The following is a 16,010-nucleotide window of genomic DNA, read 5'->3' as shown; positions in this document are numbered from 1 at the left end:
AAAAAACACCAAAATCTAATCCGTGCAAGATATTTTCTGGAGTAATTACATTTTGCAAATTTTCTTTCCAAAGTTTAGACCTTTCATTACTTAAAAGTCCGATAGTCAATTAAATGTGTTTTCTTTAATAAACCTACAAGCTGCAGGACCACCCAAACTAGTAAAAAAAAGAAAAAAAGTGCAATTTTAATTTTGGGATTTTTGGTCATTGTTGGTGTACTTTATTTTTGGCATTTATTCTTTTATTATGAGAGTTTTGTTTAATGTTAAAGTCTGCAAATACAGTACTTCCAGAAAGTATTCACAGCACTTTTCCACATTATGTTACAGCCTTATTCCAAAAGGAAGCACATTCTCCCCCCCCCCCACAAAAAAATTATACACAGTACCCCATAACAAAGTTTTGCACATTTATTAAGTCAAGTCTTCTTGAATATGATGCCACAAGCTTGGTGCACCTATCTTTGGTCAGTTTGGTCCATTCCTCTTTGCAGCACCTCTCAAGCTCCATCAGGTTGGATGGGGAGTGTCTGTGCACAGACATTTTCAGATCTCTCCAGAGATCTTCAATCAGATTCAGGTCTGGGCTCTGGCTAGACCACTCAAGGACATTCAGAGTTGTCCTGAAGCCACTCCTCTGATGTCTTGGCTGTGTGCTTAGGGTCATTGTCCTGCTAAAATATGAACCGTTGCCCCAGTGTCAATCCTGACTAGTCTCCCAGTTCCTTTTCCTCAGAGGTGTGCGTCTTTCCAAATCATGTCCAACTGACTTTACCCCAGGTGTACTCCAATTAAGCTGTAGAAACATCAAGGATTATCTGTGGAAATGTACATGTGACCTTTAAGTTTTAAAAAATCTTTATAAAAAAAAGGTCATTATGAGGTATTGTGTGTAGAATGTTTAGGGAGGAAATGTATAAATTTCATCCATTTGGGAATAAGGCTGTTAATGTAACAAAAGTGATGCACTGTGAATAACTTCTGGAGGCACCATAGTTTTATTTATAACAAATGTTTCAGTACAAATCATACTGGGATGCCATATAGTTGCAGGGTCTCAAAACTAGGAGGACCATCAGGAGGACCAAATGTAAGTCTGTTACCGGAACCAGTAGGAGTGGTCGGAGAGTCTGGTACTGCCTCCAGGCTGAGCTGGCCCGGTCCGGCCCGGGAACAGTCCACATTCACCACACTGGGCTCTCCAACCTGAACAGGTTTAAAATTTTAAAGATTCTGGGGGGAACACTGCAGTAGAAACACTTTAGTGATGTGATCATGTTCAGAACAGATTCCTTCAGATGGTTTTTGTTCTGTGGAGTCATTTGACCAGATCACAGAAAATTAAAAAGTCTCCAACCTTACCTTTGCCCTCTTCAGACCAGACCCTGACACCACCACTTTGGAGGGGTTAAAGGGCATCTGGATCTCTGCCCTGAAAGGCGAGCCAGGGATGTGGACCTCCTCAAACAGGATGTTAACCAGGTAGTCTCCAGGTTCAGCGGGTAAGTAGGACACCGAGCAGGTCCCATCTCCATTGTCTGAGCACTCTATCTTTGCCTCAGTCGGACCCTCCACTGTCAGGCCCAGACCGCCGGTACCGGCACCTTTGGTGTCTATTGTGAAGTCTGCTGGATTTCCAACCAGACCTCCTTTCAGACCAGGTCCAAATGCCTTCACCTGCAGGGTAGAGCCAAGTCCCAACTAAGTTTGGATTTTCCCATTACTTTATTTCTACTGTGCACTAGTTCTCTTGTTGGGGGCGCCATTCAAGCAGAAATAAAAAGTGGTCTGCATGGAGGCCACACACCCAGAACCTTGACAGTGACTTTACCTTGCTGGGGTCTGGAGGCAGCTGTGCCTCCACAGGGAAGGGGCTTCCAGGGACGGGGTGTCCGTCGTACGACACTTTAACCGTGTGTACGCCCTCTTCTGTGGGCGTGTAGTGCACCAAACTGACTGCTGCCTTCCCAGGTTCAGGCTCCACCTCACATGGTACCATCTGCTGGCTGGGACTCAGCTACAAAAAAAAAGTCCCAAAATATATATATATATTTTTAACCAGTAATGTGATTAACAATTTTTATTTAATGTCATTTTTAAGGTCAAACTGGTTAATTGCCACAAGGTTTTAAATTCTTAAGACAGTGAATTCTAAATAAAAATTCACTATCCTGAGACAGGCTCCAAAATAAGACAAACTGGAATTAAATATTGAACAGAAATTTAATATCTGCTCCAATTAAATAAGTTTCAGGTTTTAAAACCCAAACAGAAATACAATACCAACTAGGACTGCAAGCAGTCATATACGGGCCCTCGTTCCGCGCAACCGCCTACCCAGGCCAGTGGGTGCCCTTGTGACCACATGTGGGCATGTGCATGCAGGGGCAGCCACTCTTAAAATTTTAAACAAATCACACAATGCATCAAGGAGTTATGACATGTTAATTGTTCATCCACTAGGGGGCGCTCAGTGTACAAACAGAGGGGCTGGGTGTGTTCAGGGGCCAACCGTCATCACACATGTGAAGTTTCAAGTCAATCAGGCAAAGCATGAAGGATTTATCATGACTTGATGTTCCATGGCAAAGGGTCAAAATGGCAGCACCATAGCGGCCACACCCTTCAACAGAGAAAAGCTTTCGCTAACTTTTGGTCAGTATCATCTTTGGATGCTGTCAAAGAAATTTGAAGTGCATTGGACAAAATCCCTAGGAGGAGTTCGTTCAAATACAAGATGTGGAAATCATTTCAAAATGATAAGAAAATGCAAAATGGCCGACTTCCTGTTTGGAGTAGACTCTTGGTGCACGAGACTTTTTGTATGTCTATGCAAGTCACGTGTACCAATTTTCATCTCCCTACTCCAAAAAACCCCTATGAGGAGGTGTTTTGGAAAGTTTCAAGGGGGCGCTATTGAGGCATTTTGCCCCGCCTACGGGCGATGCCCCTATGAATTGTAAGAGGTTGTCATGCTTGACCTGTGTTTCAATTTTCATGATGATATGACAAAATTAAAGCCGTCAAAAGGAAGTGTAATAAACGTAATATCATGGCAAATGGGCAATATTTGGCACGCCGCCACACGGATGCCGTTACTTGTAACTTCACGGCGATCATCGCCTACATTCAACAATTTGTTCTGCATGTTTTAAAAGTGGAATGAAGTTGATTGGGTTAAGTATGTGGCATCAGGACCTCTTAAAGTAAAAACAGGACATTTCCCGCCACCACCGGGGGGCGCTATGGCGCAGGTGGGAACTTAAGATATGTAGACGTTCAGGGCAGAGACCTCATGTCCAGCAAGTTTGAAGGATCTATGATTAAGTATGTGGGCGTGACAAATGTAAGTAGTGGAAATGGCCAAAAATGGCAACAATTTGCTCAAAATCGAAACTTAAAATCAAAATGGCTGACTTCCTGTCGATATTTCACCATGACAGCAAGAGACTTTCGTGCATCCTGGCATGGTAAATATGTGTACCAAATTTCGTGAGGCTACGATGAAAAAAAGCCCAATGAGGGGTTTTTGAAAATTTCTAGGAGGCGCTATTTCATGATTTTTCTGCAACCATGTGCAACGCCCCCAAAATATCGAATTTCGGATCCGGCCGGACAACTTTGGAAAGTTTGGTGAGTTTTTGAGCATGGGAAGAGGCTGAATAATAATAATAATAAACAGCGCAATTACAATAGGGTCCCCGTAGGACATTGCCTACTCGGGCAATAATTAAGCTAGCCCTCTGGGGTCCACAGACACCGGCATGTCTGGATCAGCTCTTAATATTCCTTTTTTGAAAGTGAGAAGGTTAGATTTCCTTATACCACTTCACAGCTGCAGTTTCTATCCTAACTTGAGAAAAATCATTAGCCAGTCCTAGACACCAGATAACATTACATCTGCAGACAGTGACCCTTACAACCAACTGGATTCTCAGTCGGACAGCAGTTTCAGAAATATCAAGACCTTCCCAGTGACCTGAAAACTTGTTACTCTTCTACAGAAGTAGTTAGAAACAGTGAGGGATTATTTTTCCAGGAGCAGTGTACTGTGTACACAGTTGGAAATTGACATCCACATCACCAAAATGTCCAATTTTATATTAAGGACTGATTTGATAAGACATCCAACTGACACTGGCAAGTTATTAATTTTACAAATACTCTTTTATAATGTACCACCTCCCAGTGGGTGGTGCTGCTGCATGGCACATTTTCATTTTTGACTTTCATTTCTTCAAGATTTTACATGTTACACTGCTTTCGTAACTTATATACATCTTGTAATGTTCTCTAGAGCTTGTGAAGTACACTGGGTTTCTCATTCATTCAACATGATTGGAAGAATTGCTTAAAGTATTTCATATTCAGGTTTAGAGCAACTCTTAGTGATCAAAAGTTAAAAAAGCTGATAGTTCTGAACATTTTGATACAGAACATTATGTTCTAAATACTTGGAGCCAAGTGTCCGTTCAATAACTCCCCTTAATTAAAAAAAAAAACAAAAAAAAAAACCTGGATGCACAATGTGTCTGGACCCTGAGGAGTTTAAAGTGGACTTTCAAGAGTAACTTTAATTTGTTCAAAACTGGCAGTGGAGCTGATCTTTACCTGAAGACAAAGTAAGGGACTTACCACTGCTACCTCCAGGTGACCTTGGCCTCCTGCACCTTTGGTATTCACCTTGAACATCTGTTCCTGATTGACCTCCACTCCTGAAACCCAAACAGTCAACTCAGAGGGCATGCTGCCAAAGCACTACATCCAGGCTCCACCCCTTTTTGCAGAGCCAACTTCACACAAACTGACGTTTTAGTGAAAACGCTCAAGAACAATGTGCTGAAACAGGACAAGATTGACATTGTGGCAACAGGCTTGTTTAACAAAAGTTAAACTTTTGCCAAAAGTCAGTTTTATTACTGTTAGCTAGATGGGCACTCAGCTCCACCTACTGTCAGAATTTAGGGGGTCTGTGGAAACTAAAGTCAAACCGATCACTCTTCGCATAAGCTCCACCCCATCTGCCGTTACAGGTTTACGTACTTCCGTCCACGTTGTCCACAGCAACCTTGTTGAGGTCCAATGGGGCTGCGACCTCAATGGTGTGTGGGCTCTTAGCAATGGGGTCTCCTCCAAATGTCACTGCGATGTCCAGTGGCCCCTGCAGAGTCACATTTATTAAGACCTGCTCACATCAGAAACAATCCTTTTGTTAACAAGATTTCAGACAAAAGCCATCCATAGTTAAGAAATTAATAAGGTGCAGATGCATTTATTTAAACAGCTCCAAATCATGAAGGTGCAACAAATGGAACAATGTCTAGAACCTGGACCATGTGCAGCAACATACTTCAGCCACATTCAGCACTGTCACCTGACATTGAGACTCGACATTTCTCCAGTCTGGATTTTGAGCCCCCGTTTGACCTACTTGTTGAACAGGTGTGTACTTGACAGTATGAGAGTAGTCGTAGTTGTCAATGATTTCAAAGTCTCGAACAGGAGAGGAGAAGGACACGTCCACTGCTGCTTTCCCGGCTCCTTTAGTCGACACCGTGAAGTGAGTTGGCTTCCTGCTTTCTACACCTGGAGGTTGAAGAGTTTTAATCAAACATCAATAATCACTTACTGGTCAGACACTTTCACCCCCGCAGTCATGGCTCACCTGTAGGCGCCAGTCCAGGACCCTCCACTTTGACCTTCGATGCATCATGAGAAGGATCGACGTTGACACTGAAGGGACTGTGTGGAACTTCCTGGGTTCAAATATTCAGTGACCGTCAGCAGGTAAATCTACATAAATGACCTTCAGCGGGTCCTCAGAGGTGCTCGTGTACCTTGTCAGTGAAGAGGACTTTAACAGTGAGATGCCCGGCAGCGGGAGGGATGTATTTAACAGTGAAGGTGTCGTTAGCGTTGGGGATGATGTCAAAGTCCACGTCTGCCTCTCGGTCACCAACCATGTTGGCGTCGCACTTGATGCCCACGCTGACGTCACCTGAAGAGACGTTCGAATATTAGCAAGAAACTGATCAAATATGATTGAAGCCAAACTAAAACCCTAAATACAGCACCGAGTGGGTCGTGGGATCAGTCTGGCTGTGAGTGTGTCCAGGTTTTCTAAATCTGTACTAAAATGTTTTGGGACAATTAATATATATATATATATTAAAAAAAACATGCACACAAAGACACCCTCTGGACCAGAGGTTAAAAATAAAGACAGAGGTATGTTTTGTATTCTTGGGTTAAATGTTACACTAATAGGTCCTCATTTGCAGTACTTTAAGGACAAGACCTGATCCAGATGTGTTAAGCTGTAGTCTCCCTGTTTTTTGCACACTAAGGGGCCAGAATCATGAAATTAAATATAAAAAAACATTGCGCTGCAATTTTGAAGGATGAAACATGAATCCTTCAACTGCCAAATGCATCTTCAGCCCCGACAGGCTCAACGCTGCACGCATCTGACTGCAATTTAATAAGTCTGTCAAATGTCCACTAAAGGTTTATATCAGTCACAGTTTGCCTGAATCTAATATATCTAATTTGAGGCATTTAGAACCCTGACTACAACCCCTGGCAAAAATTATGGAATCACCGGCCTCGGAGGATGTTCATTCAGTTTAATTTTGTAGAAAAAAAAAGCAGATCACAGACATGACACAAAACTAAAGTCATTTCAAATGGCAACTTTCTGGCTTTAAGAAACACTATAAGAATTCAGGAAAAAAAATTGTGGCAGTCAGTAACGGTTACTTTTTTAGACCAAGCAGAGGGGAAAAAATATGGACTCACTCAATTCTGAGGAATAAATTATAGAATCACTCTAAATTTTCATCCCCAAAACTAACACCTGCATCAAATCAGATCTGCCCATTAGTCTGCATCTCAAGAGTGATCACACCTTGGAGAGCTGTTGTACCAAGTGGACTGACATGAATCATGGCTCCAACACGAGAGGATTATCAAACTCTTAAGAGGGTAAATCATCACGCAATGTTGCAAAAGATGTTGGTTGTTCACAGTCAGCTGTGTCTAAACTCTGGACCAAATACAAACATGGGAAGGTTGTGAAAGGCAAACATACTGGTAGACCAAGGAAGACAAAGCGTCAAGACAGAAAACTTAAAGCAATATGTCTCAAAAAAAAAAATCGAAAATGCACAAAACAAATGAATGAATGGGAGGAAACTAGAGTCAACGTCTGACCGAACTGTAAGAAACCGCCTAAAGGAAATGGGATTTACACACAGAAAAGCTAAACAAAAGCCATCATTAACACCTAAACAGAAAAAAACAAGGTTACAATGGGCTAAGGAAAAGCAATCGTGGACTAAGGATGAAAGTCATATTCAGTGATGAATCTCGAATCTGCATTGGGCAAGGTGATGATGCTGGAATTTGTTTGGTGCCGTTCCAATGAGATTTATAAAGATGACTGCCTGAAGAGAACATGTAAATTTCCACAGTCATTGATGATATGGGGCTGCATGTCAGGTAAAGGCACTGGGGAGATGGCTGTCATTACATCATCAATAAATGAACAAGTTTACGTTGATATTTTGGACACTTTTCTTATCCCATCAATTGAAAGGATGTTTGGGGATGATGAAATCATTTTTCAAGATGATAATGCATCTTGCCATAGAGCAAAAACTGAAAACATTCCTTGCAAAAAGACACATAGGGTCAATGTCATGGCCTGCAAATAGTCCGGATCTTAATCCAATTGAAAATCTTTGGTGGAAGTTGAAGAAAATGGTCCATGACAAGGCTCCAACCTGCAAAGCTGATCTGGCAACAGCAATCAGAGAAAGTTGGAGCCAGATTGATGAAGAGTACTGTTTGTCACTCATTAAGTCCATGCCTCAGACTGCAAGCTGTTATAAAAGCCAGAGGTGGTGCAACAAAATACTAGTGATGTGTTGGAGCGTTCTTTTTTCATGATTCCATAATTTTTTCCTCAGAATTGAGTGATTCCATATTTTTTTTCCTCTGCTTGGTCTAAAAAAAGTAACCGTTACTGACTGTCACAATTTTTTTCCTGATTTCTTATAGCGTTTCTTAAAGCCAGAAAGTTGTCATTTGAAATGACATTAGTTTTGTGTAATGTCTGTGATCTGCTTTTTATACAAAATTAAAAAACTGAATGAACATTCTCCGAGGCCGGTGATTCCATAATTTTTGCCAGGGGTTGTATTAGAAGAGCCTCTCGATGGTGAGTGAGTGCGTCCCCGTCTCAAGGTGCAGCAACTGCTGCCTGCAGTCTGCCTTAGACCAGGTTGAAGTGGGTTAAACCACCTCAAAATGAGGTCTAGACTTTGATGGTTTAAATTTCCCTAATCTGTTCCATAGCAGGCACCCAGTAAGTTTTCATAAAGCCAGGCTCTGCTGAAGTGCCCTTGAGCAAGGTCTTTCACCATGAAGCTGCTCTGCATACATATTGAACCGGTGTCTGACTGAGTGGGTGGTCCCTGAACCGAAGACCTCAGTCATGCAGCCATGAGTGTTACCGTCTCCAGCTCCAGAGCAGTCCACAGTGAAGTGAGTGGGCTCGTTGGCTTTCAGGCCGCTTCTCTCCACTCCAGGACCGAAGACCTTCACCATGCTTGGGTGGCTTCCTTTACCCACATTCACCTACAGACAGGAAGTGACATCACACCAAAGTCCACAGCGTTACACTTTGACACAAAACCCACCAAGTTAAAAAGCAGATTCTAGACAAACTGGCACATTAAGGAATGGAAATGTTTCTATTCAGACTGAAAGAGAAATTGGATAATGCTGAAATTCAGTTTAAGATTTTAAGTCTGTTTCATGTAAAATTATATTAAAAATACAGTATTTAACCAGTTGACAAAGTCTCCAAAAATGTTTTCTGCAGCTTCTACTGGGGGTGGGATGCATTGATAGGATTCTCAAATTTTGCTTTAAGTGACAAGTTTCAGAGCTTCACTTTATATAAAAGCACATTTTACCCTCAACTGGAGAGAAAACAAAAATGCAGTTGTGAGTTTACAAAAAATTGTACATTTACATGAATTTCTTCAAATTCTTTAAGTGTTTTATATTTAAAATTCATTTTGAATTTTAGCTGTTGAGCGACTGGACAAACAGTTTTAAGAAGTCAAATAAAAATAGTGCTGGCCATGAGGTCTGTCTCAAAGTTATCTTTCAGGTGTCTGGACATGAAACGTGGACATTCCAGACTTTATACATTCCAACAGACAAGGTTTCTGAGACATGAGTGTCTCACCCAGTGAGGAGTCAGACATCTACAGGTGGAGACTGAAACCAAATATTTAGGACCAAAAAAAAAAAAAAAAAAAAAAGCGCAGATTTTAAGTGTGTGACAGAAGTCAGGAGTTTTCCTGACGTGAAATCTTCCACAGATCGACAGCGACCAGCTGCCCCTTTTTATTTGAACAGTATTAAAAATAGATACTTTAATTTTTGGGACAGTTACTTTTAGTGCTAAGCTTTAAAGATGTGGTGACTTAAATGATTTTCTGGTATCATCATTCATAAATCTTTCAGAGATTTAAGTTCTGGATTTTCTGGAACATAAGTTGCACATTTTTATTAGTGGTCATTTATTCTTTGATTCCTGGGAAGTTTTCTACAAAGTCATTAACTTTCTGCATGTTGCAGGACCTCTCAATCTACACACACGGGAGAAAATGGTAAGTTTGGATCACTGTTTCAGTCAGCAAGTTAGAGAAGAAAATCTGAAGGTTTTCCACTCAAACGAGCAGTGATCAATAAAAATCAGCCGCTCTGGTCGAGTCTGCGAGTAACAGATTAAAGAGATTCTGTTTCAGAGGCGGGTTGGAGTGTTTTCTACTCGCCTGCTGCAGGTCACAACAAGCCAACTGACAAATTAACGAGTTGCATCACCAACACACTTAAACATGCACAGAGTCCACAGGTTACACACAGGGGGGCATGCAAAAAAAAAAAAAGGAAATCAAGTTTTTGATGTTTCAGTAATTTATCAAGTCAACACTGATTGTTTCTCAGGACAAACATTTTCACTTTCAGCTCTAAAAGTGACAAGTCTGTAAACACGACGATCAGCTGACGAGTTTTTCAAGATGTTTACGCCTGAAGGTAAAACTGAATCGTCGGGACGTGACTGAAACTAAACGCACTCAGAGCTGATTGCCGACATGAAGGAGAGTCAGCGTCAGTTATTACAGAGCAGCTTTAATGTTTAATAACCTTCAACTACATTTTAACCGACTTCACCTCTGCTGTACACACACTAACGGGTACTGCAGTATTTTCTGCGTGTGGATCAGATGACGTTCAGACAAGTTATTTTGTAGCTTAAGAGGGTGATTAAAAAGGTGCATAAAGAAACATTTAGTGGTGAGAAGCATCAGTGAAATAGTTTAATACAGACAGTCTTCATGGTGCTTTACTTTATCTTGCAGTATTATTCCAGAATGGATGAAATTCATTTTGTCCTCAAAATTCTACACACAACACCCCATAATGACAATGAAAACTGATTTTTGCAAATTCATAAAATAAAGCCCAAGAAATGTACCTATGTACTTAAGTATTCTCAACCTTCACTTTCCACATTACAGCCTTATTCCAAACTGGATGAAAGTCATTTAGTTGTAAAAATTCTACACACAATACCCCATAATGACAATGTGAAAAGTTCAATTTTTGCAAATTAAAACAAAACTAAAAATCACATGTACATAAGTATTCAGTCTTTGCCATGAAGCTCAAAACTGAGCTCAGGTGCCTCCTGTTTCCACTGATCATCCTTGAGATGTTTCTTCAGATGGAGTCCACCTGGGGTAAATTCAGTTGGCCTCCATCATCTGCAAGTGGAAGAAGTTCAGATCCACCAGGACTCTTCCTAGAGCTGGCCGCCTGTCTAAACCAGTGCATCAACTAAGTATTGAGCAAAGGGTGTGAATACATGTGATTTTACTTTTAAATATATACACTCATTATGGGGTTTTGAGAAAATTTGAGGGAGAAGTGAATTTACTCTAGTTTGGAATAAGGCTGTAACATCAAAATGTTGGAGAAGCTGTGAATACCTCCTGATAGAAACAAATATTCTGATTGGTTATAAAAAGTGAGTGCAGAGCTCAGCCTGATTCCAATCCACCTTATTTGGTATTGCACATTTTAAAGACAACAAGGCTACCAAGTGCTGGACACAGATAAAATAAATAAAGTCATTTTTACCGTTTTAGACAATATTCAAGCCATTTCACAAGAAAATGTTTGATTGTGGAATATTTGCACTTTTATTTCAGAATAAAAGCAGTATCTATAAAGAGTGAATCCATTTTTTTTTTTAGGTCAAAAAGGTTAAAGATTAACTGAGTGTAGGTCTGTACAGGAAGTTATTAGGCTGAGGTGTTTTAAGTAGTAAACTTTCAATCTTGTGATGCTGTTTAAATATTTATGGAGTACATTCATGTCCAACTGTTTTAGCTTTCTGGTTTGTAACGAAGTGATGCATTATCCTGACCGATTGCCATGGTAATGGTCTGATATGGAAAAATATCAGACTGTAAATCACCCAATAAGAGCGCACATAGCATCGCAGCCATATAATAAGAGTCATAACATCTTTAAATACAAGTTTACTCAGTTTGTCAAACCAGACTGAAGTTTTGCTCTTTAATGAACATTTTGCTTCAGTCACAGTAAAATTGGAGTCTAAACTACTTCATGTTACTTGTTAGAGTCCAAAATATGCGTTCTACAGTCAATTCACAACTGTAAGCTGTATTTATCAGGAGAGTTCAGTCTGGCCAACTTTGGCTTCCAACAACAAAAAATGTTTTATATATATATATATTCCATTTACTGAATTTTGGGTTCAAGTAGTAAATACACAAGCTGACATGCTCACAGTGACCACTAGATGGTGACAAAAGCTGATCAAATGTGCAGCAAGGTTTCAACTATTCATTTGAGAAGAAGTTAAACTTTGGGGAAAAGATGAGCTGATGGCCAAAAGTCTTCAGTTGTGGTCCCTCACCCCTTAACTCATGTTAAAGACATTAAGAGTCTGCTGGAGATGTGATGATTGTTTTTAGTGAGCCAGTACAGAAACAAGACTTCAGTAAGTCACTGGGCTTCTAGTCTGACTTGTGCAATTAAGTCTAAGATTCTTCTGTAGAAGTTTAAAAACTGACTTTTTAAAGCCGTGCATGATTTTGGGAACTAAAAACGTGCATTTTGAAAGTAACAGGTGTTGCCTTTAGTGCAACATTTGATATGTTCAGACATACAGACACTTCCCGGGAACCATCTGCAGTGAAATGAAGACTTCCTGTGGAAGCCGGGTACCAGGATGATCTCCTTACCCTGAAAGGACTGTTGGGGATGCTGGCTCCAGCCCAGGTGATGGATGCAGTGTGTTTAAGGGGGGAGGTGGGATTATAAGAGCAGGCGTACAGCCCGTCACCTTTATTCCTCATCTTCACAGCCACAGGGGAACCTTCTGTGTCCTGAAGATTTAAAAAGAATATATATATATATATATATATATATATATATATATATATATATATATATATATATATATATAGATTGAACAGTTTGGCAGTTAATTTGTAAGTATGAAATTTTGGCTCTCCTGGAGGGGGGGGGGGGGGGTCCATGGAGAGTTAACCCATAACAAACCTGAAGAAGGTCCCCACCGAATTTCAGGTAGTTTCATTGAGCAGTGTGACAGCAGACTGCAAACAGTGAATCAGGGACAAACCTTTATGTCATTAGCTCTTTGGACTGAAGGTCCAAAAGGACTAAAATGAACTGGAACTGCAGGATCTGTCAGTAACAACCTGATAAAAGATCTGCCAGAAGCTGGCCAGATCAGGAACACCCTGCAGGAGGTCAGTCTGTGCCAAAGTGTCCACTGAAGACAAATCACAGCAAACTGTTCACCACAAGGTCTGACACCAGAAGACTCTGCCAACTACACCAATGGAAGTAAAGGGGTGTGTCTACTGAAGGTGCAGGCAGGCATCTAAGTCTTACCTGAACTGTGATCTTCAAGGGCCCTTTCCCAGCATCCTTTGTGTTGACAGTGAACTCTGCAGGCTGGTTGACCAGACAGCCGGTCTTCTCAAGTCCTGGCCCAGAGGCCTGAACCTACAGAGAACAAAACAGAAAGTGAGTCCTGGAACAGACTGTTACAATTAATCCTTTAGAGATTAAACTTCAATAAAGAGTTTGAGAGTGTCGGGGAGGACTCTGCAAGCACAGGTGGATTAACTGGACAGCTTATATCCCTCAGAGTCTTGCCGACCTTATCGGGGTCACTGGTGCCGTCGTCATGGATGATATACGCCATGAAGGGGCTGTGCTCGATGTCCTCTTCGTCACAGGTCACATGGACGGCGTATTCGCCGGCCTCCGTCGGCCAGTAACGGACATCACATGACCCATCGTTCTGGTCCTCGCACTCAATCCGAGCCTGAGACGGGCCCTCAATAGCAAAACCTGAAGTCAGCAGATCAGAACAGTTTCATACCCATGAAAAGGCTCGCCAAAGAACCTGGCCCTGCTGATCCCAACTCACCCAGCACGCCGACGTCACTACCGATAGACTCCACCACGAAGACAGCAGGTTTACCCACAATGCCCCCCTCCAGGCCAGGACCCCAGGCACGGATCTGCTGAGGCCCCGCCTCTGGACCCACGGCCACTTCAAACGGACTGAAAGACAGAGTTCCAGCCTCAGTGTCCAACTGTAAAAACCTACACCAACAGTCCTGATGGGATTTAACCCAATACCCAGACAAGTTGCCACAGCAGATCCAGTACAGATAAACAATTGGAATTTGGCAGAAGCTCAACTCTGGATGCCCTTCTGGACCACAGTAGATCTGACTGGGTCGGCCCAGCACAGACTGAACTGGATGGGCTGATGTCCTTGCCTTTTTTTTTTTTTTTTTTTTTTTTTTTTAAACTTGAAAATTTTTAATCTGTAGTGAATAATTTTATAGAAGTGACTTCCTTGATAATCCATGTCAAAACACTAACTGTACCAGAATTATCAGGTTGGATGCGTGACAGTCTGTCCACGTTCCTGGTTCTGTCCCTTAATTAGAACCACCAGAAGCTTTAAGAACTTAAGTTTGACTGCACCACCTTCAGCAGGAAGCCAAACAATTCTCAAGCCCACCCAACAGACCATTTATGGTCAACCAGAAAATTTGCAATAGATATTAGTAAAACCAGTTCTGTGATTATCCAGGTCAGATTTTAGTGCACTTTCCTCCCTGTAGTCTCTGCCCCTTCCGTTAGAACCATCCCAGAGTTGGAGATTTTGTTCCTTTCAAACAGACTTCCTCATCAAGGTGAGCACAGTGTCGACAGAAAACAACGTCTTGGCTCAGTGGCTGCTCACCTCTTGGGGATGTGCTGTCCTCCCCAGCAAATGGACACGCTGTAGTTCCCGGGTCTGCTGGGATAGTACTCGTAAGCAAACACACCGTCCTGACTCGAGATCTCCTTCAGACCACCTGAAAACAAGAATCCAGATGTGTCAGTGAGAAACCAGTCAAACCTGCCTGAATCCCTCTAAAAGTATCACAATTCTAAAATACCCTCGACCCGTATGAGCATTGCGTACATTATAATTTGGACAGTTACAGATTGTAACAGACAACAGGATCTTAAAGATGTTCAATAAAGCCCCTCTATCAAAAACAATATTTACATTTTAAGGGCGTCTGCAGGAGGCCTTGTGTGCGCGCGTTTTGACAAGAGCGCAAGTACTTTGTGGCATTCATCCAAAATCAAGGAATATTTGTAAATCAAACTCTGCATTTGCTGGTATTGACAAGGCAAGTTTAACTCCATAGGAAGTAGGCTCAAAAACAGCATTTTCAGTTTTCGAAGTGTTTCACACTAGTTTTTATGTAATGACATGTTTTATAAACAGTGATTTTAGACAGATCTGCTACTGACAGTGCTGCTCTACTATGATTGGCTGTCACCTCCACCACTCAAAAAAAAAACACACCAAACAGGATGCAACTACCTCTTAAAATAGGTCAAGTTTAGCTATCTGAACTTGTTTTATGCTGCGTTTACACAAAACAGCATGTCATGAATGCCATGAAGACATTCTTGGCCGCTGATCACGAATGTGATCATTTGGGGCAGAGGCATCAGGTGTCCTCAGGAACTGTTGCAACGCGTTACGATTAATGGCATGTGTTGCTGGAGAATTATCAGGAACCATTATGCACGGTCACGAATAATGTTCCGTGTTGTTGCGTGCAAGTGCATCTTTAAGTTCTGTCACGTTGTGAATGAGGTGAATTGTCTCCACACACACACCCAACAGTCAGTTGCTGAACAATTCAGAGTGCTCCAGTTTGTTCCTCAAAATCCACAGCAGAACTTTGACTGCATGCTTAGTTGGGCTCTGTGCCATGGAGTGGCGCAGAGAGGAGGAGGAGCGAGCCAGATGAGTGGCTCCACGCGGCTCGTCTCACTCGTTTTCCCAAGCATCAGGCACATGCAGCAGGTGGAACACCTGCAGAAGCACTGGAACGAGACTTAGCGTCACTGTACTCCTTCAGCATACTGCAGCAATGAAACAATGCAGTGCAGCAGGGTTTAATTGTGCGCACGTCAGAAGAATGCTGTCGCGCTCTATTAAGGATCACCACCAATCCCAAGAATGTTTCCTGTTGGAGGACTGGACTTACACCGAGCACAGACCCGATGGTCATATTTGAAGGCCTCAGTTAAAAACACAATTACTAAAAAGGGTTTGATCATTAGAACCTGTATTGCAGGGGGCAGTGTTGTACTTTGGACCCGTCAGTTTATCTTGTTGACTGAGAAGCACACAGACTGTCATCTCGTGTAGGACTTGTTAGTGATGTGCTGAGGCAATAGAGGGCGAAGCCTGACATTTACAAAGTTCTGCCTCCTTTGGAAAGTGATAGGTTTAGTCACCGGGTTCCTGAACAGGTTTCCTGTTAACCCAGACCTGTACT

General features: G+C 41.9%; 1 pseudogene; it reads right to left on the bottom strand.

Annotated features, from left to right (window-relative positions):
* The window catches only part of LOC117505759, a 63,168-nt pseudogene that overhangs the window by 26,684 nt on the left and 20,474 nt on the right, over window positions 1-16,010 (bottom strand).

This window comes from Thalassophryne amazonica, chromosome 3 (assembly GCF_902500255.1).
Source record: "Thalassophryne amazonica chromosome 3, fThaAma1.1, whole genome shotgun sequence".
Lineage (NCBI taxonomy): Eukaryota > Metazoa > Chordata > Actinopteri > Batrachoidiformes > Batrachoididae > Thalassophryne > Thalassophryne amazonica.
Note: the sequence above shows the minus strand (reverse complement) of the source record. Positions and strands in the feature narration are given on the sequence as shown.